The 26,960-nt window shown below is 43.5% G+C and overlaps 1 protein-coding gene across 3 annotated transcripts in view; it reads left to right on the forward strand.

Moving 5' to 3' along the window:
* Positions 1-6,924: 6,924 nt before the first annotated feature.
* CCDC169 (coiled-coil domain containing 169) overlaps positions 6,925-26,960 on the forward strand; it is a 70,600-nt gene continuing 50,564 nt past the window's right edge. For 2 of the 3 annotated variants that reach the window (XM_008060370.1, XM_008060371.1), the window contains exon 1: positions 6,925-7,005. The gene's annotated coding sequence lies outside the window, so the exon portion shown is untranslated. Of the gene's footprint in view, positions 7,006-8,349; positions 8,430-26,960 lie in introns of all 3 variants that reach the window. The other variant, XM_021713549.1, reaches the window with a different exon arrangement.

Here is a 26,960-nt window from a genome sequence, read left to right on the forward strand (position 1 = left end):
AGAACCAGTTTGATACTTTTAAACTTGTTAGGACTAATTTTTCTCCACTCCTAAGGCAAAACCCTCTGACTACCTGAGGTCCTGTGAATTAAGAGGTTTCCCATTCTGGCTGATGGTGGCAGGTATTGTTCCCAGCTCCGTAAACCACAAAGAATTTCCCTCTAATCTTTGATGATGATTCTTTCCCCTCAGTGCCTGCGTTGATCAATACTCTCTGCAGAGTTCCCTGTGCAGCGCTTCTCTCTGGTATTGGCCCGGCAAATTCTAGCTGCTTTGTTTCCCTAGATACCCAATTCCATTTCTTTGACTTGGGGAGACCACTAGCCTCTGCCTGGGCTCCCCCTCTGTTCTGTGGCTTGGCAGGCCAATGTCACTTTAGGGCTCACCTAATTTGTTTCCCATCTCGTGGGTTTTTTTTTCCCACATTGCTTGATGTCCAATGTCTTGAAAAACACTGTTTCATGCATTTTTTTCCGACTTTTCAGTTGTTTCAGGATGGAAGGGTAAATTCGCTTCTTTAGTTATTCTCCACTGAAAATAAAAATCTGTTGTTTCTGCAGTTGACAAATTTGTTTTATGCCTTTGTTCTTAATTTCCCACAATGCCTTTTTAATAAATCCCTTATACAGCCTATCCGTTGGATTTATCAACAGATAATTTGTTCCTTTTTGCTTCATTCTACTCTATTTGCTTGATTGTGAGTTGCCTTTTCAGATTTACAGCTAGGCAAATTTTTTATGAGTACAGCTTCTGTGTTAGGGTTGTCCAGAAAAACAGAAACAATACAGTGTGTATGTGTGTGTGTGTGTGTGTGTGTGTGTGTGTGTGTTAAGAAATTTATTATAAGGAATTGTTCATACAATTACAGAGGCTAAGAAGTCTCAGAATCTGCAGTTGACAAGTTAGAGATCCAGGATAACAGATGTGTGATTCCAGTGTAAGTTCAAAGGCTGGAAAAGACCAATGTTTCAGCTGAAGCAGTTTGGCAGGAAGAGTGTCCTCTTATCCTGGGAGGGTCAGCCTTTTTGTTCTATTCAGATGTTCAATTGATTGGGTGAAGCCCATGCACATTGACAAGAACACTGCTTTACTCAGTTTACTGCTTCTAATGTTAATCTCCTCAAGAAACACACTCTACTGGAAAACTCTATATTCACACTTTTGACACCCAATATGTGTGTTTTCTATACCAAGCAATTCTCCAATACTCTGCTGACACCAACTGGGTGTCCTCCAATTTAAAATAAGTTGGCACTTCACAGTTAGCACTGACCCTACAGATTAAGGACTTAGTCTCACAAGACCAACACCAATTCCCAACGACAATTGCAAGTAGTGGGTCACCAGGTCACTCACACTTCTGTTCAACTTAGCTACGAATCCTTGGTGATGATTCTTTGCCTTCTTCAGATTTAATAATTTGCTACAACAGCTTACAGACCTCAGGGGAACACTTAGGCTTACCAATTGATTATAAAGGATACTAATGAACAGCTCGATGAAGAGGTACATAGGGTAAAGTCTGAAAAGTACTTGTGTGCAGGGGCTTCTGTCCCAACAGGGTTGTGGTGTGCCACCCTCCAGGCACGTGAATGCATTCACTCCAGCCACCCTCTGACCCCTGTCATTTAGGAGTTTTATGGAGGCCACATTACATAGACATGGTTGGTTAATTCATTGACTGTTGGTATTTAGCTCAACCCCAGCCCCTTCCTTCTGGGGTCAGAATGATGTCAGATGGTGTGGGATGTAGTTGCTCCGTGGGTTTTTGACTTCGCTGCAAAAAAGAATTTCAGAGAGAACCCAAAGTGTAGTTGAAGATAGGATTTATTAGGAAGGAAAGAGAAACATGTTCAAGAGAGAACATGGGTGCTTTAAAAGAAAGAGCACACCACAAAACTGAGCACTTTATACAAGGGGGATCCCCAAAAAACCAGAACTATTTTTTGGAGGGTGGACCCTTTGTAGTAAAGGCTTCCCCTGCTAGGTAAGCGTTCTAAGAACCCATTGGCATCAGTGTACCAGCTAGCGTTGTTGTGAGAGGCTGCATTCAGCTTCAGTGAATTTTTTTTGGGGGGGAGGGTTTCTTTCAATGTGTTCGCCCGTTTCATGATGAGTCATTTACACAAACAAACTGCCCACACTATGCTGAGTGTCCAGCAGTTTTTGACAAAAAGCCGAATGACCCCCATGTCCCACCCTCCCTAGTCACCCGCTCTCACCCTGAATGACTTCTTTTTGTTTTCTCAGATGAAAGAAGTCCTCAAAGGGAAGCTTTTTGCCAGTGTCGAAGAGGTGAAACAAACAAAAAAAATGGCAGAAGTATTAAAAGGTATTAAAACTGATGAGTTCAAAAACTGAACAGTGAAAAAGCACCCTGATAGGTGTATTGCATCAAATAGAAAGTACTTTGAAGTTTAAACATGTAAGATGAAATACACAACTTTTAATAAACACATTCTTAGGTTTTTTTGGAGTCCCCCCCTGGTATATTTTTCTTAGTGATGATTAAGCAATCTATTCCTTAAGCTAAGGTCTGTGTGCTACATGGAATATGTAGTGGGCAACGATAATGAAAATAATGAAAACTTCTACATAATGAAAACTGAGCTAAGAAGTAGTCATGGCTAATTTTATGTCAACTTGATTAAAACAAAGGGAGCCTAGACATTTGCCCCAACATTATCCTGTGTGTGTCTCTAAGGGTGTGATATTAATCACTTATAGCTGATTAGCTGTCTCTTGGAGGATAGGAGCTGGTTTCCAGAGGAACCAGCCACGTGAACTGAAGTTTAGAACTTTTAGCCCCAGCACAGCTTAGACACAGATGAGTTTCTTGCAGGCAGGCAAAGCTTACATAATTAAAACCCCAGATGGTCAGGACCAGGCCGTGAACTTACCAAAAGATATCTCTCTGAAGTAACACCTGCACTGTCTAGGCCCCCAGATCCAGCCCCTGAATGTGGGGGGGGGGGCACTTCATTAGAGAAGCCATAAAACAAGGCAGTCAGGGAATGGCCAGGGGCAGTGGAGCATGGTCTTGTTTAAAGACAACACTTAATCCAACTGTGCAACAGTCACCTTCACCATTATCTAAAGCATGTCACATGACACAAGTAAACTTAGAAATAAATGACAAAAATTAAAAGCTTCTGATCAATAAAGTTTGTGATTAATACATCGTTGCCCACTACATATTCGTAAATGGATGTATAAAGGGAAAGACAAAGAGTCTGCTGAGAATTGAACGTTCCCTCCCAAGCTCAGGTTGAAACTAACTCCCTAAGGTGGCAGTATTGAAAGGCGGGGCCTTGAAGAGGTGATTGATCATGAGGGCTCTACTCTGAGTAGATTCACCCTCTCATGGACAAACAGATGAAGGATGAATGGGTTATCATGAGAGGACTGGTGACTTTTTAGCAAGAGGAAGACACATCGAGTTAGCTAATACATTAGCACACTCAGTTCCCTTGCCATGTGATACCCTGCATCACTTCAGGCCTCTTGAGTGAATTCCCACTAGCAGGAAGCTCTCACTAGATCTACCTCCTTGACCTTGGACTTTGCAGTCTCCAGCACCATAAGAAATACATTTTATTTCTTATAAATTACCCCATTTCAGGTACTCTAAACAACAGAAAACAGACAAAGATATAGCCTTTATAGATTTCCTCTGATTCCAGCTACTTGATGCTATTAGCATTCTCTTTTTAATTACAAGTCCGTTGGCTTGATTGTTGGTAGAAAATTTCCCAAGATATTAGCAACAGGTCAACAGTCCTATGTTTTGGTAACAGTGTGGGCTTTTGTCTCTTTCTCTGTCTTCACGGGTGTTTTAGGGTAAGCTACATGTCGGGAAAGGCAGTCTCACGTGCACAGTCTTTTGACCCCTGCCCAGCCACAGAAAAATGGGCCTTGAGCCTGTGACACTTCCTTATCAAGAGATGAAAAGTGCCTTTAGGAGGCTGAGGTGAGTGGATTGCCTGAGCCCGCAGGTTCGCGATCCGCCTGGGGAGAGAGACTAGTGATGCTTCCTGGGCCACGTCAATGGGCAGAAAGGACTGCAGTACACCTATCAGAGGTGCTTTTCCCACTGCTCAAAACAGTTTATAAACTCAAATTGGATGCCTTTTAGTGCTTCTGCCATTTTTCTTTTACCTCTTCCACATCAGTAAAACGTTTCCCTTGGAGGACTTTTTTCATCCAAGGAAACAAGCCAAATCGCTAGGATGCGATTAGATAAATAGGAAAGGTGGGGCACAGGGGTCATGCTGGTTTTGGTAAAAAACTGCTGAACACCCAGCGCGGTGTGCACAAGTGCTCTCATAAATCAACCGTCATGAAATGGGCAAATGCGTTGAATCTCCAAAAGGAAAAAAAAAAAAAAACTCACTGACACCGAAGACAGCCTCTTACCACAAGCTAGCCGGTATGTGATGCCGAAGGGTCCCTAGAACACTCACCTAGCGGGGGAAGCTTGTGCTACAAGAGGCCTGCCCACCAAAAAATAATTCTGGTTTTGTTTTGGGGGGTCCCCCTGGTAGGTAAGTCTCACTCCATCCAGTTTATGGATGTGTTTTCCTTGGCAACCTTCCAGTACCAAAGTACAATGGGCGAAAGAGTATGGAGTCTCCCTGGACTTAATAACCGGTGTGGGATAGTCTGCTTGACATTAAGGAAGCTAAGTTTAGAACTTAGATCTATATAGTTTTATCTTCTACTTCCCAGGAAAGTCTAATAAATAATATTCTACTTAACAAAGACTGCTTCTCTGGTCCTTTCTTGTCAAACTATAAGACTAGATGTTTTATAACAGACTTGCCAACAGATTTTACCATTTTGTGTTTACTTTAGCAACATAAATATTTCATTGACTTCTGAATAGCTGTTTATTTAAAAAAACAAAGCAACCACCACAACAAAAACAAAACTTTTCTATTCACACCATATTTAAAAGATCCAGGAACATAAAAAAAAAACAAAACAACAAAACTTTAAGAAGACAGGTCACATGAAAAAAGAAGCCTGAAATGCCTTAAAATGTATTTTATGTAAAGAGCTGTCACATGTAAAGAAACAACTTGTTCACCTTGGAGACTGTTTATTGGAGGAAAGTTATTAGTGTGGGAGAGTGTTCTCCGTCCTCCACTGCCCAATCTATTCTGCTGAAATTTGGAAGACAAGTTTGGAAGCCAGCTGAAGAGCAAACTGCTCAAATGTGCTATGCATGAAGCAAGATCTTGGTAAATGGGATAGAGTCTCAGAATTCTCGTGTTTAAGAAGCTCACCTGATGGTGTTCATAGATAATAAAATACCGCTGTGCAGGGAAAAACCAAGTTGGAACCCAGAAGGAAAGGAGACAGCAGTTTTCTGCTTTGTTTTTAGATTCAAGGGGTACACGTACAGGTTTGTTACACAGGTATATTGTGTGATGGTGAGGTTTGGGCGTCTGCTGAGCCCCTCAGCCAGTTGGTGGACAGGGTACCCAGTGGGGTTTTCAATCCTTACCCACCTCCTGCCCTCTCCCCTTCAGGAGTGCCCCAGCGTCTGTCATTCCCATCCTTGTACCCGTATGTGTTCACTGTTTAGCTTCCACATATTAGGGAGAACATGTGGGATTCAATTTTTTTTTTCTGTGATAATTTGCTTAGGATGATAGTCTAGCTGCATCCATGTTGCTACAATATGCTACAACATGCTTTTTCAAAAAAATGTCTGTGTAGTCTTCCATGGTGTACATGTACCACATTTTCCCATCCGGTCCATCGTTGAGGGGCACCTGAGTTGGTTCCATGTTTTTGCTATTGCGGTAAGTGCTGCGATAAACTTAGACATGCAGGAGTCTTTTTGGTAGAGTGATTTGTGCTACTATGGGTATACACCAGTAGTGGGATTGCTGGGTTGAATGGTAGATCTAGTTTTAGTTCCCTGAGAAACCTCCAGACTTCCAAAGTGCTTCCCACGGGGGCTGAACCAGCAGCCTGCATTCCCACCAGGGACATAAGCGCATTCCCCATTCTCCACACCCTTGCCAACAACCATTGTTTTTTGACCTTTTGGTAAAAGCCATTCTGACGGACTTGAATTGAAGATGTCTGCTGTAAAGCCACGCCAAATGATGACAAGATTGAGAGTGTGGCCGTGGAACTAGGTGGAGTGGAGATGGAGGAGATAAAAGTAGGTTGAAGGGCAAGATTGTAGGATGGTATCTGCCATTTGGAAGTCCAGTCGGCCGGGAGTATGGCAAGCATAGCTTCCCAGTGTGAGTTGTCAGATTAAGTCCTAATATTTTTCCCACAAATTATCAGTTTTTCAAAAATATCTTGGTACGCAGTAACCAAATAAAACATGCATTAACCAAATGTGCTTTTTATGCTTTTTTTCTCCTCCTTTGAGAGACAGGGTCTCATCCTGTGGCCCATGTTGGAGTGCAATGGCATGATCACACTTCACTGTAACCTCAAACTCCTGGGTTCAAGGGATCCTCTGCCTCAGCTTCCCAAGTGCACCCCACCATGGCTGGCTAAATTTTTAAATAAGATATGGGGGGGTCTCTGTATGTTGCCCAGCCTGGTCTTGAACTCCTGGCCTTGAGAGCTCCTCCAATCTCAGACTCTCAAAGTGATTACAAGCGTGAGTCTCTGTGCCTAACCTCGTTAATTTTTTTTTTCATTTTTTCCGCCACCGCGGTCCCGCCCCGGCCCCGCCCCAGCCAGGCCCCGCCCCTCTCACTCGGGCCCGGCCCCTCCCCGGCCTCCTGCGGGCTTCGCCTTATGACGTCACCGCGCTACCTGGCGTCTTTTCGCCATGGCCGCCGCTCGTGGCTCCCCCGTCGCCTTCCCCTTCCCCGGGTGTTCCCTCGGGCCTCCAGCTCCGAGCCGTGCTCAGGGCGCGGGCGCGGGGGGTCCTGACCCCGACGCGCCGGGGAAAGGGAGGGGCGACGGCTTCGACGGCCTGAGCACCGACCGCCTTCAGCTGGAGTTGCTGGAGGAAACCCACCGGAAGTGAGTCGGGGGGCGCGGGGCGTGCGGGGCCCAGAGCTCGGCCCGTGGCCCCGGCCGGGGCTGCCGAGGCGGACGCCCGTGCACGTCGGGCGGCCTCCAGAAACGGTTCTGGATGCGAGGTGTACCTTTGCTTCTTTCCGTTAAGCCTTTTTGTTTGCGAATGGGCGGGTCGTGAGGTGGGACGCTCTGCATTTAGGATCTCTTTCGTGGGGCGCATTGTGTCCTGTGCGTCTGATTCTGATGTTTCACTACATTCGGGTGGAAAAGATGTTTAGTTACGAGTGTTTTCATCCCTTTAGAAGAACTTAAGAAATAGGGACATTTCGTAAAAATGATGTCCCTCCTTTATGCATTTGAAAGCAGTATTAGTCCTTCGTATTGCTTGAAACGTTTTAAAGTGTGTTTTCAACACACTCCCAACCCCACCCACAGGCCCCGTGAATTTTACCCTCTTGTGTCCCGAGAGCGTACAGCGTTTTTCTCTTATGGAGCTCCAGCCCCATTGTTTTCATTGCCTATCTATTTCTGGTACTCGTACCAAGCTGTAAGCATTCTGAGGCTCTGTGTATCCCCTGAGGAAGAAAAGGATGGCAGCGAGTACTCTAGAAGAATCTGCTTAAATGCAGGTCCCAGCCCTCTTCACTCAGGAACCGTATGATCTTGGACGTGTTAATTAATCTCGCAAAGCCTCAGTTTTCTCAGTTCTGAGATTGGCACACAAATAGTGATCTCACACCTTCCGCAGTTGTTGCCAGGGTTGAGCGAGATGTCCTGTAAAGCACTTAGTACTGGATTGTAGTGGAAATCGGCTGCTGCTGTTTTTCTTTTCACTTGTTCACCGTAATGTCGTCAGCACTTAGTACACTACCTTGAACATAGTAAGTTTGCAAAGATATGGAATTGCCATCATATTATGGCAATGGATGTGCTATTGTGCTATTTGCTGATGTCCTAAATAAGCTCTGGAATGCTTTTTTTTAAAATATGTATTTTTAAAATTAGTGTTTTTTTATTCCTCTTGGTTTCAGGTTGTCACTTGCACTAGTTACTCCTTTCTGTAATAATTTTCAGCACCTCATTTCCTGGGTTCTGAAAAACCAGATAACCAGCTTCTTTGGCATCATATATAAGAATAAAAGGTATCCAGTGGCTGCCTGAGGGGTTTTGAGCTTTAGTGCATATATGAGTCCTTCTGGAACTGGCTCACCAGCCTTTGTTTGCCTGATTCCTGATCTCAATCATGTCCTCAATAAAAGAGGTTTCATAATAAATTGTTCCTGAAGTAGTGGTGGATTATGTTATTTTTAATTGAATCATAATTAACAAAAGTATTTTTAATAACAGGGATGTAGTACAACTCTCAGTGCTTGAAATAAGACACAAGATAGCAGAACTGGAAGCCAAACTCAATACTGACAATGAAGGTATATAAGTAAATATTTATATATGAATCCTGTATAATTGTTGCTCACTTTACCAAGATGCCTATAGTGCATTAAATTTCTTCTGTTGAATAATATTACCATTATTTCAGTTTTGCTTTTTGGGGGCTTTAATAATAATTTATTATAGAGGCCTTAAAACTGATACTTCAGCAAGTCAAACCTTTGATTATTTTTTCTACATTACAAGCTAAAAGTGTTAACTGATTAGCAAAACCTTTGTTACATGACACCAGTATATTATTTCCTTGGTAAATATTAAAATATCACAAGTTTTTTGTCCAATCCAAGTCATTTTATAACTTCTGGATTAGGAGTATAACTTTAAAATCTTTATCTAGATTTTGGCCATATGTTTGTGTTAGAAGAATGTGTATGTGTAAGGGTGTTGCGTGCGCGCACACACACGTATACACATACCCAATAGCCTTAAAATTTGTACACAAGCTAATTAATTCATTCCACAAATACTGATTGAGACCCTGTCGTATGTTAGCACTTTGAATGAAAAAACCTTTTTCCCCCCCATTCTGAAGAGGTTTATTGACTATTGGGAGACAGTATCAAGCCAAAGTATGAATATGAGAAGTGGTAGAAGGTCTGCATAAGGAGAAATGGAAACTTATGGAGCGAGAACCTAGTACACCTTGGATGAGGCAAAAAAACAGACTTTCCAGAAGAGGCAGTGCTTGAACTGAATGCTAAAGACCGGTGGGAGTCTGGTTGGGTACAATGGCTCATACCTATAATCCTGGCACTTTGGGAGGCCGAGGTGGGAGGATCACTTGAGCCCAAGAGTTTGAGTTCAGCCTAGGTAACAAAGCAAGGCTTGTCTCTAGAAAAAATAAAATAAAATAAAATAAATTACCGGGGCATGGTGGTGCACACCTGTAGTCCTAACTACCTGAGAGGCTGAGGCGGATCGATCACCTGAGCCTAGGAGGTTGAGGCTTCAGTGAGCCACGAGTTTGCCACTGCACTCCAGCGTGGGCAACAGAGTGAGACTCTAACACACAAAAAAAGTCAGAGTTTATTAGAGTTACAGGATGTGCTTTGTTTCATCAACCCATTTACACTCTTCCCCTGTTGGGAAGCCATATGAGAAATAAAACGCTGGTTTTTGTAGGTATCAAATGTGATGTTAAAGCATGGTTGGAGAGCTTTGCTTTGTCCCAAGGCTGAAGTAGCTTCTTATAGCTCCATAGCTGTATATTAGATATACCTGCTCTGTGGGAGCAGACCCTGAGTGTACTTTCCAAGTAGTTATTGGCAGGGTGGCTGGGATTTCCTCCTGTACCTGGTGCCAGAAAAACCAGAAAGCATGCTCACAGGCATGAGTGCAGTGCCGTAACTTTGCCCACTGGTTAAACGTAGCTCAGCAAGTCTTAACTGTCAGTAGCTCTTGTCGTGGGGAGGAGCCAGTTTGTGGGTCAGGAGGTGGGAGAGAGGTCTTTCCCTTGGGACTGAAGAAAAGGCTCAAAGTAAGGGGCAGAGACATCTACCGCCTCATTTAATGCCAGGAACTGTGTCAGGTGAGGAGGTTATTGTTATCCCTATTCATAGAAAGATGAAATTCAGGAATTTAAGTAACTTCCGAAGTCATATAGCCAGGGAGTGGCACTGCCGTGGTTAAGTTCTAGACCCTCTCTGCCATCATCACTCTTACAACTCCAATTGCCATCTACCTCGTCAGCACTGAAAACGGTCTGGTTGTCTCCTGCTGCATCATATCTATAATGCGGGCACTTAAGACAACAAAGTATCTCTCATGGTTCTGCAGGTTTGTTCTTGGTTGGGGGTCTCTCTTGGTTGCAGTTATGTGATGTCAGGGGTTCAGTCATCAGCAGGTGCATCTGGGCTGGTCATCCAAGATGACTCACTCACATGACTGGTGACTGATTCTGAGTGTCGATGGGGAGCCCACCAGGACTGCCTGTTGGAAATGTCTCCCGTGCCTTTTGCTTCTCATAGCATGGCAGCTTGAGTTCCAAGAGCAAGCATTCCAGAAGGCACAAAGACAAGCTGCCAGGCTAGTTAAGGGCTACTCCCAGAGCAGGCATGGTATCATAGCCACGGTATTGGTCAAACAGCCACAGGTTCAAGGAGGTGGAGAAGTAGACTCTGCTTTTCAAGGTCACATTACAGAATTACACAAGGGATGGGATACTTATTGTGGTCACCTGTGGAAAATAGTCTGCCACAGGAGCATTAAACATAAAGCCATTGAGAAGAATGCTAAGTACTTGATAAAAATTGAGCATAGATTGTAATGAGAATGGAGTAGGAAATGAGATTAAGGTTTATGAATGAGATAAATGAGGCAGACTCTTTTTTTTTTTTTTTTTTGAGTTGGAGTCTCACTCAGTCGCCCAGACTGGAGTGCAGTGGCCGCTCCCGGCCACTGCAGCCTCGCCTGCTGGACTCCAGCGATCCTTCCGCCTCAGCCTTCCGAGTAGCTGGAATTACAGGCATGCGCTACCATGCCCGGCTGGAGGCAGAGTCTTTAATATGATGCCTGTGAATCCCTATTTACCCTGAAGGCAATGGGGCAAAATTAAAGGAGTTTTAAAATCTATTACTGTTGCCATTATAAAAGAAACACATGCACACATGACCGTGATGGATACACTCCCTGTTTAGATTATTCTTTCACCCTTTCCCCTTTTTTTACACTACCCTCCTTCTCACGCTCACCTAATGAGCTTACGCTCCTCTTTCAAAGGGCAAAGAGAAGCAATCAAAAGAGGACTTCTATGTGTTTCCACCAACAAAACTACCCACCCACCTGCATCTTGGCACATCCTTTTCTCTTTTGTTCCTATGGATGGTCTGTCCTTATTCTTCTCTCGGGTTAACTCTTCCCCTTGTCAGTAGATCCCATCTCTCACCTACTCAAGGATGTCACTCCTGGATAGTCACCTCTCTTTCCTGGACTATGTTTTCCTGCTCCACTGGGTCATTCCCAGCAGCCTACAAACATGCTGAACTTATTTTATCTCTAAAACAGATAACAAACTTCTTTTTGGCCCTCCCTTTCCCCCTCAACCATCATCCTCTTTCATTGTCCCATGTACAGCAAAACTCTTCAAAAGTGTAGTTGTGATTCCTACTTTTTCTCATATGCTTATTCTTGTTTAATCTGGTTTGTTACTGGAGTAATTCTTAGTTGAAACATCAAACAAACAACTTTAAAGGGCTCCATATTTCCATAGTCTCTTCCTGAAATTCTTTAGGATTCACAGGAAACTATATACAGAAAAAGTGGTTTTATGTTTTAATTTGAGTTTCAACATCACAAAGTTTAGTGATAAGACAAAAAGAAAATGTTCAGATGATTTTTTTTTTAAGTAAGAAGAACCAGCGTTTTGGAAAGCCTAAAAAAGTATTTTCAAGAGTTGAAGCTTCAAAACTACTCTTTGAACATAGTAAAATTACCTCCATTCTACAGATTTAAAAAACTGGGACTCTGGGATTCTAAATGGCTTTCTCAAGGCTACAGAGTTGGTAAATGATAAATCTGGAGGTCAAATCCAGGCATTCTGATGTCAGATTCCATACTCTTAGACTTTACCTCTTTCCACCTCTTAAATTTGTCCCTCAGTTTTGTTTTTTTTTTAATCTAAAGAAGGGAACTTTGGTTTACTAAGACTCTGGACATTTCCTTGTCTGGGAATAGAAATGGTGGGGTTTTCCCAGTACATGCATCACTGTCTCATTCTCACTTGAACTGACTCCAATCAGAAGTTTCGACTGTAATCACCTGAAACTGCTCTAGTCAAGGTCAGCAATGATTTCCAGTTTGCTAAAACCAATGTTAACTCTCAGTCCGCATTTGGCCTGTCAGCAGTGTTGCCATAATTGATCTCGGCCTCCCTTGTCCTTAAAACCCTTTGCTCGTTGGCTTCAGGAATACCACCCTATCTTGCTTGTCTTCTTAGGTACTAGGAAGTCATAATTTCTCTTCATCTTCTTGATTTATGAAAACTTGTGGTACACCAGGGCTCAGTCCATCCTCTGACTTTTCTTTTTTCTTCGATATGTGTGCCCACTACTTAGGTGATCTCTGGTCCTATGGTGTTAAATGCCACTTGTATACTGACAATACACAAATTTGTATCTTTATCCTGGGAATGACCTTTGAGCTTCTTTGAATCTTTATTTGTAGGCTGGTTTCTATGCCCAAATCCCTTTGACTATTGGGTAATACTGTTATAGCCGAACTGTGAGAAAGGAGTTGCCAGCACACCAAGGGTCAGATTTTTGAGTCCTTTATTGCCGGCGGTCGAGAGCAGGCCGCCAGGAAAACTCTCGACCCCGAATAGGGTAAGCAGGGGGTTTATAAAAGCAAAAACCACAAAAGCTTTACAGTTACGATTACATTTCTTAACAGAACATTTGTTTTCAGTTGAGCAAGGGTACAGTTAGATATGGAACTTGCCGTTAGGGAGTTTCCAAACGCTGAGGGATAACAAGGATGTGGCCTAGCGATTATGGGATGGTTACAGTAGTCACACATGAAGGGCTAAAATCTGGGTAGGCAGACGACTGAAATGGGGGATCTGCTACAAAATGGAGTTAACTGTGTCAAGTTTTAACAAAGCTGGTTTAACAAAACTATCATAGATACTTCATTCCCCCCTTTTAGTTGTTCATAAGTCAGTGCGTTGACTCATCGTCATGGGTATAGAGTTATAGTGGGTTCTCCTGTACATGAGTTTTACAGAGGTGGTTCGCTGTTTGACACAGCGAATAATCCAACTTAATATACAGGGTCCTATGAGTAGACTGAGGAGGAGAAGTATAAGAAGTCCAGGCAGGCTGGTAATAAGAGTTGTTAGACAGGGGTTCCAATCGAACAAGGATTGGAACCAGGATTTATTACTTTCTCTTTCTTTCTGTTGTTTGTCTAAATTTTCTCGGACTCTTTGGAGGGTGTTTTTAATTACCCCTGATTTGTTTGCACAGAAGCCACAAGATTCTCCGAGAGCTACACAGAGTCCTCCTTGGGATAGGAAAAGTAAGTCTAGGCCTCTGTGATTTTGAAGGATAACCTCTGCCAAGGATTCTACCTGGTCATGGAGTTGGTCCCTGGCAAACTGGAGGTTTCCTATGTCAGCATCAATTTCTTGTGCAAGGTTTGATAGACCTAGTTCTCCCCAGACCAAGGCGGTGGTGCTGAGTGCAGCAGTTCCAGCTACGCTTAGCCCGATTAAGGCAGGCACCAGTAAGGAGGCACCATGTTTCCAACGAGAAGCATGAGTAGGTAGAACAGGAGGACTTAGTAAAAGAGTCCCTTCAGGGTCACTATAAGCATATACCTGCTTATAGTGGACAGTAATACATAAGGTAGGCTTATTGTCTAACTTCCTAGTAGTATTACTTTTTGTAAGGCCTGTTGAACAGACTGGCCAAGTGTTAGCAGGAGCCACATAGGTCATGGATTTGGTCATGGTCAGGGTGAAAGACAAATTACAGACATCAGAATATGGGGAAGCCGTAAGGTTGAAACCTGAAGTTAAGAGACAGGAGGCATTACCAGTTACATTTCCTATGGCAACGTGAACTGTTTCTGGTGAACATTTAGTTTTGTCAGTGCTGCTGACAATAGGAGCTTTGACCCCTGGGCCCACATAGTAAGGGGATTTTGACTTTAAGCAAAGCCAGCAATCTGAAGCTAATTGGGGATGGGTAGCATTAAGCAAGCGGTGCATATTTGTTAACATGGGGAAAAGACTAGGAGGTTTCCGGGCTGGTTTTAGAGGCTGTTGAGGTGACCCTGGAGTGGTGATTTGGTTGGCAGGAGGCGAAAGCTGATGATTACTGAATCAGGGGTCCTCTAGGTCTGCCAGTGGCCCCGAAGGCAAGTGTTCGCCATTGGATGGTGAATAAGGCACCATGGTCATAGCCTCTTACATAAAGTCGTATGCCACAGGTGGAGCCTGTGCTCCAAGAATAGTGGGGAGGATGGTTGACTTTTATGTACACAGGCCCCCGAGTGGGGTCTGGGCTGGTGCCTCGCCAAGGGGTGATTTTGTCAGTTTTATTAGGCCCCCCCACTGTAGGTTGTAATGGTGACACATTTCCAGTCTGGGCAAAAGAAGTGATCAGCTTGATCACATCGTAGGTCGGTGGGATTCCCAGGGCATAGATAAAAGTCTGTGCCTTGTAAGGGAAAGTAGTGTCCACCTTCGGGATATACAAGTGGGATATTAGACAGTCAGGATACATGTTTCATTGCTACTAGGTCAACAAGATCTGCTTTAAATAGGACTGTGTTGGAAGGGGCAATCCAGTTATGGATATCTAACAGTTTGCCTGTTGCAAAGGAGGTCAGGGAAAATGAATAGATGGTTTTTTGGGTTGCCTTGTTAGGGGGAAGAGACGGGCTAGGAAGCAACACCAGAACAAGAGAATCTTAGCTTGAGAGGGTCGGTTCCAGGCGTGGCTGTCCATTTTTGGTCGTTGTCTTTGGCCTCTTTGACTCATGAGTGATGAATCCAGGCTGGTGTTACATCAACCTTGAGTGCTGTAGGAGTGGTGAGGATGACGTTGAACTGTCCTTTCCAGGCAGGAGTTATTCCCTCGTTTTGGAACTTCTTGCTGTAGACCAGGTCTCCGGATTGGAAGGGATGGCAAGGTGTAGAGGATGGGGTTGGCAGGATGGCTCAAACGTTAGAGTGAACAACAGCCTGGACCTGTTAGAGAGACTGAAGATACCGTAACAGAGACTGATAAGTAATTTCCTCAAGAATGGGATCCTGTAATCAGGGTAACAGAGGAGGGGGTCTTCCCAACATGATTTCATCTGGGGCAAACTCAGCCTTGTATGAGGTGCATTGGGTTCAGAGAAAGGCCAAGGGTAAAAGGCTTATCCATTTTTCACCGGTTTCTATTATTAATTTGGTTAAAGTAGTTTTCAGAGTTTGGTTCATGTGTTCTACCTGGTCAGTGCTTTGTGGCCGGTAGGCACAATGTAATTTCCAGGTTATGCCCAGTGCCTTGCTGACCAATTGGGCTATGGATGAGGTAAAGGCAGGACCATTATCAGAGCCAATAGAGAGAGCGAGCCCAAACCTAGGAGTAATTTCATTTAATAAAAACTTTGTGACCGTAAGTACAGTTTCATTTTTTGTGCCAAAAGCTTCCGCCCATCCTGAAAAAGTGTCCACAAAAACCAAGTAATATGTGTAACCTGCATGAGGAGGTTTTACCTCAGTAAAGTCCACTTCACATGTTTCTTTGGGGCTCAGTGCCCAGACCCTGGTACTATTTGGTGGTTTTCGTCCTTGTTTTGCATTTACTCATGGACAAACAGAACATATGGCAGCAGCAGTTTCAGTGAGGCTTCGTAGGTCTTGAATGTAATAATGTTGGCTTAGCATTTCAGTTAACTTGGTGCCTCCCAGGTGGGTAGTAGCATGAAGTTGTTTTACCAGAGTTTATCTGAGGGCAGCTGGGAGGATAATTTTGAAGTCTTTGGTTATCCACCATCCTGAGGAGTCCTTATGTACTTCCGCTAGGTCAGCTTTTTCCTCCTCTTCTTGGGTATAGACAGGCTGTTTCGGAAGCAAAGGAGCCGGAAAAGTTTTAGTTAGCAGGATAGCGAGGGGCTCAACTGGGAGCTCTGCTGCTTCACAGGCCACCTGGTCGGCCAGGTGGTTTCCTATTGTCTCCAGAGTATCCGCTTTTTAGTGTCCCCTACAATGAATGATAGCTACTTCTTTCGGGAGCCACATAGCCTCTAGGGGGGCAAGAATTTTCTCTTTGTTTTTTATAGTCTTACCTGCCACGGTAAGAAGTTCTTGCTCTTTGTAAATCATGGCATGGGCATGCAGAGTAGCAAAAGCATACGTGCTGTCAGTAAAAATATTCACCCCGTTTTCCTGTTCCCCTTCACAGGTTCTGGGTTAAAGCAATTAGCTCAACCTTTTGGACAGATGTGCCTGCCGTTGGGCAGATTGTGACCAGATTACACTGTGAGCCGTGGTTACCACCGCACCAGCCTTGCAAACTTCCCCTATTACCAGACTGCTGTCATCCATGAACAGGTCAGCATCAGCCTGGTTTAAGGGAGTGTCCCGAAGATCAGGGCAGCTGGCTTTGGAGATGTCTAGTATGTCTTCACAGTCATGATCTGGCGTTTCTGGATAATCATCGGGCAGCAGAGTGGCTGGACTGAGGCTCTGAGTAGGAGAGAAAGTTAGTCTGGGCTGATCAAGTAGGAGGCTTTAATATTGGGTGATGCGTGCATTTGACATACAGCGACCCGTGGCTCCCCGTAACAGGGATTCTACAGCATGGGGAATAGTTTGGGCCAAGTTTTGACCAAAGGTTAGTTTGTCTGCTTCCTTGACTAGTATGGCGATAGCGGCAATGGCCTGAAGGCAGGAGGTCCAGCCAGAAGCCACTGAGTCCAGTCTTTTTGACAAGTAAGCCACTGGTCGCCTCCAGGGTCCTAAATTCTGGGTAAGAACCCCCTTTGTGATTCCCCATTGTTCATGAATAAACAAGTGGAAAGGCTTTGTAACATCCGGGAGGGCCAAAGCCAGGGCTTGGATAAGAGCTGTTTTTAACTGCTGGAATGCTTGTTCCTCAGTGGCAGTCCATGTCAGAGATTGATTACCTGCTGTGGCTGAATATAGGGGCTTGGCAATCTCAGCAAATCCCAGTATCCATAACCAACAGTATCCTGCTGCCCTCAGGAATTCCCATACCTGATTTTTCAAGGTCGGGGTAGGGATTCGAAGGATGGCTTCCTTCCAGGCCGTGGTTAGGGCTTGCTTACCCTTTTTCAGCTAGTATCTTAGATAGGAGACCTCAGTCAAGCAGAGCTCTGCCTTTTTAGCCAGTACATGATAGCCTAAGTCCTGGAGGAGCTGTAACCAAGCTTTGGTACCTTTTAAACAAGTGCCCCAATCTGCTGCCTCAAGCAAGAGATCCTCCACATACTGGAGCATTCAGGGTGTAGGGCATGGAACCCTGTCAGGTCATGTTGTAAGTCTTCCCCAAGGAGAGTTGGAGAGTTCTTGAAACCTTGCGGTAACTGGGTCCATGTCAGCTGACTGGTGTCCCCCGAGTCAGGATCTGTTCATTCAAAGGCAAAGATGGGTTGACTGACAGGGGACACGGGGATAGAGAAGAAGGCATCTTTTAAATCCAGCACAGTGTACACCTGATGTTGAGGGGAAAGCAAGCTGAGCAAGTGTATGGGTTGGGAATTGTAGGATAGATGGTTTTAACCCGCTTATTTACTTCTCAGGCCGGTAGTCAGATGTTCCTGGCTTTTGGACTGGTAAGAACAAAGTGTTCCAAGAGGATTGACAAGGTGTTAGAATATTAGCTGCTAAGAGTCTTTTAATGTGAGAAGCAATTCCTTTCCAGGCCTGCAAACTCATAGGGTATTGATGAACGCGAACAGGGGTGGCTGATGCCAAAAGACTTACCACAACCGGAGGGTGATGATTTGCCAATCCTGACAGGTTGATCTCTACCCAGACTGAAGGAAATTCCTGTTGTAACTGTAAAAGTAAGCTTGACGGGGTATTCTCAGTGGAGGATTTAGGAGAGGTTAAGAGATATTCTTCAGAGAGCGGGATGGCTAGATGCATTTGATAGGCAGTGGGAACAAACATCTCAGTTTTATTGGAGGAAAACACAATGGTAACCCTTAGCTTTCGGAGCAAGTCACAGCCCATCAGAGGGAACGGGCAATTCGGAGCTATGAGGAACGAGTGGGTGACCTGTTTCTGTCCTAAATCAACAGTTTGGTTAGAAGTAAGTTTGCAGTTGGTAATTGTCCCTATTGTCCCTTGAACCAAGATTTGTTTGTTGGACATAGGTCCCAATGGTGACTTTAGGACCGACAGTTCTGCCCCGGTGTCCACCAAGAGTTGGACTGGGTGGCTCCCGATAGCAGTGGTTACCATGGGCTGTTGGGGGCCTAAGGGAAAAGAACCCTGGTCTCCTCAGTCCAAATCATTTTCAGTCCCACCTGTGGCAGGCAAGACCAGAACTGGTTTGGGGTCCTCAGCCTTCAGGCAGCGGGGGCAGTCCTTTTTCCAGTGACCAAGTTCCTTACAGTAAGCACATTGATTTTTTTGCCAAGGGGGAATGCTCCATACCTTTTGGTCTACTTTCAGGTCCTCCTTTTCATTGGCATGGTGGCCTGGAGTCTGGCCTGGAAACCTGTAGAGCAGCTACCAGTATTTTGGCCTGGTGTTTTGTAGTCTTGTCCACTGCCTGCACCACCTGTTTGTTTTTCGGCGTCCCGATTGTTGAATACCTTTTGAGCCACCTCAAGTAGCAGGAAAATGTTCATGCCTGCAAATCCCTCTAGCTTTTGCAACTTTTTCCAGACACTCGGAGCTGCCTGAGCCACAAATGCCAAATTGGTAGCTCAAGCATTCTCAGGGGCCAAGGGATCAAACAGGGTATAGGTATGAAAAGCCTCCTGAAGGCATTCAAGAAATGCCCGTGGAGATTCCTCAGGACCCTGGGAAAATCTCGGTAGTTTTAGAAAGATTGATAGGTTTGCAGGCTGCCCCTCCTAACCCAGCTAATAGAGTCTGGTGGTAAGTATCTGAGGCCCTGGACCCTGCCGAGGTGTTGGGGTCCCAGTCTGGATGGGAAAAAGGAAAAACCTCATTTAAGATTTCCTGACTTTCCTCCTCTGTACTGGCCTCAGAGGCTAGGACAGATGTCTTAGCCTCTGTCTTATTGTGTTCATGCTCCTCAGAGGTAAACAGGGTTAAGAGGAGCTGTTGACAGTCATCCCAGGTGGGGCAGTGGTTCCACATGACGGACTTGACCAGAGACATTAGAACCTGGGTTTCTCAGAAAATGGCAGATTTTGAACTTTCAAGTTATATAAATCAGAAGTAGAAAAAGGAACATATACCAAGAAAAGTTGCTTGGATTGATCAGCTCCCTGCGAACTGAGAACTTCCTGAAAAGGGAGGAGAGGAGCCGGATCAGTGTGGGACCAGAGTCAGGAAGCCAAAGACGGAGAGAAACAGTAGGTGAGAAAGGCTTCGGATTCTAGGATGGCGGAAGATGGGAGCCTGAGGTATCCGTGGAGGGAGACAAGACAGGATAGAGCTTAGGGATAGGCTCAGAAGAGGATGACGAATTAGGCAGTGGGGAAACAGGACTGGTGAGGGGTGGTGAGGCAACACCCTGGAAAGGGACAAGTAGGATCATGGTGGGATTGCCCCAGGCAGGGGCCATGCGTGGGTTTAGAGACAAGAATGTGAGAGGGGGTGCCAAGGAAACAAGTCTTCAACCAGGGAGGAGGATTCTGAACCAAAGATAACCATTGGTTGGTATAGGGAAACTGGTCAAAATGACCAGGAGTCCCTGTAATGACCTTCCAAACAGACTGAGTGATGTGAACGTCCAGAGACCCAGTGGAGAGCCAACTGACATTGAATCACAGCCAATCAACTTGACAGAGGGTCCAGAGTCTGCTCTTTGAGAGCTGGACACCGTAGTCCTCGCCAGATCCAACAGAGAAGTTTTTAATCATACAGACCAAGAGATTGGAGGGGTGAGAAGGCTTCGCTCCCATGTTGGCATAACCAGATACAGCTTAGAAGAAAATCAGATAATACTGAGACTCTGTTTGGTCAATGTCTTGACTTAATGAATAGAGTCCAAGGGGGCAGCCTCATCAGGCAATAAACCCCTTGAAAGAGTGGCCACAAACAGAACAGATTCTTTTTTTTTTTTTTTTTTGAGTTAGAGTATCACTCTGTCACCCAGACTGGAGTGCAGTGGCCGCTCCTGGCCACCGCAACCTCGCCTGCTGGGCTCCGGCGATCCTTCCGCCTCAGCCTTCCCAGTAGCCGGAATTACAGGCATGCGCTACCATGCCCAGCTGATTTTTTGATTTATTGTAGAGATGAGGTCTTGCTGCCCAGGCGGGTCTCGAACCCGCGGGCTCAGGCAATCCACTCACCTCAGCCTCCCAAAGGTGCGGGATTACAGGCTGAGCCACCGAGCCCGGCCAGAACAGATTCTTAACTCCTAGGAGAATGCAGACAGACTCAGGTACTTTTGAAGTGATGGAAAGTCAGCGATCATTCCAACTCCCTCCAGACCAGATGAGAGGTTATGGGGCCCTGGGATGTCTTAGGGGGTGCCTCCCCTATAACTTCTTCACCAAGTCAGGGAGAGCCAGGGTGAGGCCACTTCCCAAGCTTGGCGAATCTCACTGGGGCCTCCAAATGTTATAACTGAACCATGAGAAAGGAGGGTCAAATTTTTGAGTCCTTTATTGCCAGCGGTCGAAAGCAGGCTAACTCCAGGAAAACTCTCGACCCCAAATGGGGTAAGCAGGGGGTTTATAAAGGCAAAAACCACAAAAGCTTTACAGTTATGATTACATTTCTTGACAGAACATCTGGTTTCGGTTGAGCAAGGGTACAGTTAGATATGGAATTTGCAGTTATGGAGTTTCCAAACGCTGAGAGAGAACAAGGATGTGGCCTAGCAATTATGGGAAGGTTACAACAGTCACACGATGGGGTGGGGGGGTTATATCTGGGTAGGCTGACAACTGAAATGGAGGATCTGCTACAAAATGGAGTTACCTGTGTCAAGTTTTTAAAAAGCTGGTTTAGCAACAAAGCTGGTTTAACAAAACTATCATAGACACTTCAGTACAGGAGGTAGATCAATTTTTTTTTAACTCAATGCTTATCTAGTTAGAAAATAGTGTTTTTAAATGACACTACCCTCAATTCTAACCTAAGCCATAAGATAACAGACAATATCCTTGACAAGAAATATGCAAGATCTATGTGAAGAGATAACAGAAAATTATGGCTATAGGGGAATAATAACATTTTAGTCCAAATTCTCACCTTATTCAATGTAAGAGATTTCATACTGGAGAAAAACCCTATAATAAAGTGAAAATGGAAAAGTTTACGGCATTAGTGCATGCCTTGCTGAGCTTCTGTTAGGGAGGTGACACACACAACAGCAAAAGAGTCACCATCAACTTTCCTACAGTTAATGAGCTAAAGTTATTGCTCACTGGACATCAGGAAATTTCTATGAGAGAGACACATGTGAATTAATGGCTATGTAACAGCTATGCCTGTGCTTAAGTCCCTGAACATCTAAGACTCTATACTAGAGCTGGGGAAATGCTAGAAATTAGCTTGTACGAAGAGCATAGACTATTTAAAGTGTCAACCCAAATAATACGGAGACATGCGTTTATTACAGAGTAGGGCATTGCAATGGGAATATGCATGTAGTAAACTATGTGTATTCAGGGAGGGTAAGGGAAGACAGGTTTTTAAGGAAAAATGGTGGAATTACATAATTGTTTTGAGATAATCATCTTCGGCTACAAGGATCAATAACAAGAGTGGCACTAGTCCAAGGTCAAACAGGCAGTTAGGCAGATGTCCTCACTGAGGATTTTTTGGTGTGTATAAGAAATGCAAATCAAAACCACATTGAGATACCACCTAACCCCAATAAGAATGGCCATCATTAATACAACAAACAACAACAGATGCTGGTGCGGATGTAGAGAAAAAGGAATGCTTCTACACTGCTAGTGGGAATGCAAACCAGTGCAACCTCTTAGGAAGACAGTGTGGTGATTTCTGAAAGAACTAGAAATTGACCTTCCATATGATCCAGCAATTCCCCTACTGGGAATATATCTAGAGAAACTCAGATCATTCTGCAAGAAAGATACATGCACACGTATGTTGTTGCAGCTCTGTTCACAATAGCAAAAACATGGAACCAACCATGCTGCCCATTGAAGCTGAACTGGATTTAAAAAAATATAGTACATATACGCAGTGGGATATTATGCAGCCTTAAAGGACAAACATAGGGACTCTGCAGCAACTTGGATGGATTTGGAGTTGATTACGCTCAGTGATCTGTCACAGAAACAAAGAACAGAGTACCATATGTTCTCACTCATAAGGAGACCTTTAACAATTATCATAATACTGTAAGAAAAAGACTGGCAGTTGAGGGAAACTGCTAAGGGAGGGAGGGGCACACCTTATCAACAAGGGTACCTGTGTAATCAACATTTGTATACCTAATCCTGAATTGTACCCCACATCTTTAAAATAAAAAATAAAAAGAAATTGTGGGGAGAGGGACTCTTACAAGGTATAATAAAGCTATAATCATTAAAACTAAAAATGAATCATCAGAACAGAATAGATAGCATACTAGCCTGCCGGGTCTACCATAATGAAGTATGACAGATAGGATAGATTAAACCTTGAAATTTATTTTCTCACAATTCTGGAGGCTGGAAATCTAAGATCAAGGTGTCTGCAGGGTTGGTTTCCTTGGTGATCTCTCTTCTTGCCTAGTAGGTGGCCATTTTCTCTCTGTGTCTTCACATGACTTTCCCTTTGTTCCTGTCTGTGTCCTAATCTCTTCTTCCTCTGAGGACACCAGTCATATTGGATTGGGGCTATCTCATAGTACCTCATTTTACCTTAATTGCCTTTTAAAAGACTCTGTCTCTAACTATAGTCAAACTCTGGGGTACTGGGGATTCAGCCTTCAGCATATGAATTTGGTGGGTGGAGGGAAGTGACTGAATACAGTTCAATCTATAACAGATTAAAATATAAACAGAATCTAGTTTATTTATTAAAACCATGTTAATAATCCTGTAAAATTTAGGACCAGGTTATTGTTAATTTTGAAAATCAGTTAATCTAGCCAGACATGGTGGTGCATGCCTGTAGTTTCAGCTATTTGGAAGGCTGAGAAGGAAGGATCGCCTAAGCCCAGCAGGTTGAGGCTGTGGTGGCTGGGAGCATGCCATTGCACTCCAACCTGGGTAACAGAGTGAGACTCTGACTTAAAAAAAAAAGTCAGTTAATCTTTTTATTTGAGTCTTTGGGGAAACAAGTTATTATAAGCAAAATCTGTATCATACACTCAAAAGAGAAAATGCAAAATGATCAATATTGTGGTCTGCTTGGGCTGCTATAACGAAAATACTGCAGACTGGCTTAAACAACAGAAATATATCTTCTCACAGCTCTGGTGGCTGGGAGGTCCAAGATCAAGGTGCTGGCTAATTCTATTGCTAGTATGGGCTCTCTTTCTGCTTTGTCTCCTGCTCATGGGCTCTGTCTGCAACTGTAGTCACACTGGGGGTTAGGGCTTCAACATACGAATTTTGAGGGACATAACTATTTAGTTCATGACAGTCATGAAACTTTCACCTTCTAATTACCATCTCCCCTTCTCCCCACCGTTGGAAATAAGAGCTTTATCCTGCCATCCCCATTTGGAAAAAGGCTTCTGGGCCAACAACTAAAACCAAGGAGATGACTACCAATAATGTTTTATTGTAATTTTTGTCATCACAATGACCTTTTAAGGAGCTAAATGAAAAGTGATGAGTTATTGAATAAATTGTTTGGAAAATTGATGTAATATTTAGAAAAAAAATTCATATGGATCCTCACTCCACACTTAACACTAAAAAATTCTAGATGATAGAGTTAAACATTTTTTAAAAATGAAAGCATATGAATTTATATCTGTTTATGGATATATAAGGCCTTTCTTACTTTAAGAGTAATAAAAGAAACCACTTAGGAAATTATATTTGGGCTTGACTTCAGAAAAAGTAACTTCTTTTGATTAAAAAAAAGGAGGCTCATATGGGAAGTAAAATAGTCTGGGAAAGCTACATGGAGCTACGATGATGAGCAGAAGGTCTGTATTTTCACTATGTTTATACTTTTGGCAATTCAAGTAGAAAACACAAAGTTTCCAATAGATATATATGAGTTGGACAAAAAGACAATTCATGGCTGTGGAGAAATCATCAACTTGTCTTTTAGTCAAAGAAATTGGAAACAAATACAATTTTTTGCCTATCAAAGAAGATATTTTTTTCAGAGAGTGAAACAGGCACTTTGTACGTCACTGTGACAGTATAGTGCTACACCTTTGGAAAATACTTTGGGGATAAATATCTCATGGTGGTGATGATGATGATGGTTGTAACGTTTGCCAAGAAAGAAGAGATGAGCTGCTGGTGGCTAAAATGGTTTATTAAAGAGGGGGGCGGTGGCTGGCTCTACAGAGAGAAACCAGTGATCTTTGTTCTTTTGTTGGCTACTTATAAAACTCCAGTCTTGGCTTATCGGGCTTTCAGAAGCAGTTTTTGGGAGTTTGGGATTGGGCTCCAAGAGGCAGTTTTGGGCGTTTGAGTTGTCGGTCATGTGGCCCTCAAATGCAGATGTCAGCACTGCTGAGGCCGGTCCTACGGCCTTGAAGTGCAGGCCTTGAAGTGCAGACATCCACATTCAATGAGTCACTCTCAGGATAATGTTAATCACTTGTCTGTGAAATGTAGTTTTAGGAAAGCAAACACTGACAGTCAGTACCAGGACATCATTCGTCATTGGGATGTGGGTCTCGGGAGAGCAGATACAGGCAGGAAAGCAATCAGTAACAGGATGCTGTTAGAGCACAGTGTTAGCTTTTGGGCCCTTGCAACTCTGTGCTCCGTTGGCGAGGTGTATATGATGAGTTGTTTTAACTGCAACCTCCTCTCCCATCCCCCTACAAGCCCTATCGATGATGATGATGAAAATGATATTGAAAACAACCAACGTTATCCTCATATAGCATTTTCTGCATGCCCTGCAAAGTCCTAAGCATTTTGCATGTTTTAATTAATCCTCCTAATATCCTAGAAGCTAGAAAGTTTATTTTACATATGAGAAAAGAGGTTTCATACAACGTAAAACTTTTCTTCCCATTTTTTATATGAACTACTTTTAAAAATTTTTCTCCTTTAATTCAGCAGTCCATATGTATCCAAGAATCCTGCTTTGAAACAGTTTTTTATCACCATTTTTTTTAAAAAAGCTTTTTTCTCTTACCTTCCTCCTTGTTCTGTTCTCTCTCATCCTCCCTAAAGCATGCCTATCTGATCCTGCACTTGCTTCAGAATTCCAGAAGCAAATATTAGACCAGAAATTAAACCCTTATTTCAGGATTGGGGGAATCGCGAGGCGGATGACCCATAACCTGACTGCAGCTGAGGTGACACCAGTCAGACCTCCAGGAAGACGACCACCCAAGAGAAGCCCTCAGAGCAGGACTCGCAGACCTGCCCCCTGTGCCCCTTCTGCATGTGTCCCACACCAAGTTTCCCTTCTAACCAGCCCGAAGATCTGGGGTGGTTTTTCGACTTTAGTTCTTCTTGTTCTCAGGTTGCTGGCTCTTAAATCACACTTTTTTTTTTCTTTCACCAACTGTCATCTTTTGAGTTTGGCTTCTGGGTGACAAGCAATGGGACTTGGGTCCACATACACATATGCCTTTCTCTTTGTTCTTTCATCCTTTACAATCCAGCACCACCTGTGTACACCAAAGGACTCACACACTTTTGAGTATATAATTGGAGATCAGTTGACCACATTGGGGAACATGGATATTGACATCATTACCACTTTGACTATGTACTATTAACATTAGTATACCAGTAGGCTTATCTATATTTGCTTATATTTCGATCAATTTTGTTTGTTTATTTAGTTATTTATATTTTTTAGGTGAGTGACGTATTTATTGGGTATGAAATTGGAAGTTTTACATTTGGGCAAGATTGAGAACTTCAGTCGCTCAAAATGGTCAGAAATCATAGACTGTGGCTCAGATTTTATTTTATTTTATTTTAAGGATATGGGGTACAATTCAGGATTAGGCATACAAGTGGATATCGTACAGGTAAAGTTTGTGTATCCCTTTGGTCCCCACTTTGCCTGGTTTGAGATTAGGTACCCTTATTGATGTTGTGTCCCCACTCCCACCCCCAAAAGTATCCCACTACTGCCAATCCCTCTCTTATAGTGTTATGGTAAATGTTCAAGGTTCGCTTATGAGTGGGAACATGTGGTACTCAGTTTTTTTTTCTGTGATAAATCACTGGGGATTATAGACTCCAAATCCAGCCAAGTTGCTGCAAAGTCCATAACATTTCTTTTTAAGAGATGGGAAAGGGAGATTCAAAAGAATTGTTACTGAAGATAATACAGGTGTTTTACGTTTGGACTCCACTCAGATTGTCCAATTAGTCTGTCAATACTTATATACCAAAAAGTGATAATATAGGCATTTTATAGGCTGCTAATTTTGATTTACTTTTGGCATGACTGGTTAGAAAGCATATGAGCATTTATGATTAAAAATCTCATCGTTTCTAACCATAGATCAATAATAATTTAAAATAAAATGAAGTCAAAATTTATAAGCTATATTCAAATGTGCCAAAAATAAATTGCATTTTTATTTATTTGTTTGTCTGTTTATTTATCTATTTATTTTTAGAGTCTGAGTCTCACTCTATTGCCCAGGCTGGAGTGCAGTGGCACGCTCACGGCCCCCACAGCCTCGACCCTCTGGGCTCAGGCACTCTTTCCAGCTGAGCCTTCCAAGTAGCTGGAACTACAGGTGGGCACCACCAGCTAATTTTTCTTGATTTAT

Source organism: Carlito syrichta, unplaced genomic scaffold, assembly GCF_000164805.1.
Source record: "Carlito syrichta isolate Samal-C Ts95f unplaced genomic scaffold, Tarsius_syrichta-2.0.1 Scaffold304601, whole genome shotgun sequence".
Classification (NCBI taxonomy): domain Eukaryota; kingdom Metazoa; phylum Chordata; class Mammalia; order Primates; family Tarsiidae; genus Carlito; species Carlito syrichta.